The sequence below is a fragment of the Stenella coeruleoalba genome (genome assembly GCF_951394435.1).
Source record: "Stenella coeruleoalba genome assembly, chromosome: 18".
Classification (NCBI taxonomy): Eukaryota; Metazoa; Chordata; class Mammalia; order Artiodactyla; family Delphinidae; genus Stenella; species Stenella coeruleoalba.
Window position 1 is genome coordinate 39,890,400 of NC_137164.1, and position 1,662 is coordinate 39,892,061.

At 45.3% G+C, this 1,662-nt stretch overlaps 1 pseudogene across 1 annotated transcript; it reads left to right on the plus strand.

Moving 5' to 3' along the window:
- The first annotated feature begins 422 nt into the window (after nucleotides 1-422).
- On the plus strand, nucleotides 423-1,436 carry LOC307176661 (ornithine decarboxylase-like; annotated as a pseudogene). Its single transcript has one exon. The product of its transcript is annotated as an ornithine decarboxylase-like (transcript).
- The last annotated feature ends 226 nt before the right edge of the window (nucleotides 1,437-1,662 follow it).

The window sequence follows — 1,662 nt, forward strand, 5'->3', positions numbered from 1 at the left end:
ATTTATTACTATTATTTTTTTTTTGCGGTACGCGAGTCTTTCACTGTTGTGGCCTCTCCCATTGTGGAGCACAGGCTCCAGACGCGCAGGCTCAGCGGCCATGGCTCACGGGCCCAGCCGTTCCATGGCATGTGGGATCTTCCCGGACTGGGGCATGAACCTGTGTCTCCTGCATCGGCAGGTGGACTCTCAACCACTGTGCCACCAGGGAAGCCCGAGTCACACCCTTTTATGCAGTCAAATGCAATGATAGTAGAACCATAGTGAAGACCACACCTGCCATTGGGAAAGGATTTGACTGTACCAGCAAGACTGAAATCCAGTTGGTGCAGAGTCTCAGGGTGCCTCCAGAGAGGATTATCTATGCAAATCCTTGTAAACAAGTGTCTCAGATTAAATATGCTGCCAATAATGGAGTCCAAATGATGACTTTTGATAGTGAAGTCGAGGTGGTGAAAGTTGCCAGGGCACATCCAAAGGCCAAGTTGGTTTTTCAGATTGCCACTGATGATTCCAAAGCAGTCTGTCACCTCAGTGTCAAATTTGGTGTCACGCTCAAAACCAGCAGGCTTATTTTGGAATGGGCAAAAGAGCAAGATATTGATGTCATTGGTGTCAGCTACCATGTGGGACATCATTGTACTGATCCAGAGACCTTCGTGCAGACCATCTCTGATGCCCACTGTGACTTTGACATGGGAGCTGAGGTTGGTTTCAACATGTTTCTGCTTGATATTGGTGGTGGCTTTCCTGGATCTGAGGATGTAAATCTTAAATTTGAAGAGACCACCAGTGTAATCAACCCAGTGTCATGCAAGTATTTTCCATCAGATTCTGGAGTGAGAATCATACCTGAGCCAGGAAGATACTGTGTTGCCTCAGTTTTCACTCTAGCTGTTAATATCATTGCCAAAAACTCATCTTAAAGGAACAGACAGGCTCTGATGATGAAGATGAGTCGAGTGAACAGACATTTATGTATTATGTGAATGATGGAGTATATGCATCATTCAACTGCATCCTCTACGATCATGAACATGTGAAGCCTCTTCTGCAGAAGAGACTCAAACCAGATGAGAAGTATTATTCATTCAGCATCTGGGGACCAACCTGTGATGGCCCGGATCGCATTGTTGAGCACTGTAACTTACTTGAGATGCATGAGGGCGATTGGATGCTGTTTGAAAACATGGGTGTTTACACTCTGCTCTGTCACTGCTGTCACTGCTGCTTCTACTTTCAATGGATTCCAGAGACCAACCATCTACTATGTGATGTCAGGGCCACCATGGCAACTGATGCAGAAAATCCAGAACCATGACTTCCCACCCGGAGTAGAGGAGCTGGATGTTGGCACTCTGCCTGTGTCCTGTGCTTGAGAGAGTGGGCTGAAACGGCACCCAGCAGCCTGTGCTTCAGCTTGTATTAATGTGTAGATACAATTCTTGTAGCTGTTAACTGTGAGTTTAGCTTGATTTAAGGGTTTGGGGGGGGACCATTTAACTTAACTACTGCTAGTTTTGAGATGTCTATGTGAGTAGTGTTGGCACAGATGCAACAATGTGGAAGACTAGGTGATGGGGTCACACTTAACTGTGTTCCTATGGAAACTATTTGAATATTTGTTTTATATAGACTTTTATTCACTTTTCAAACATGCTA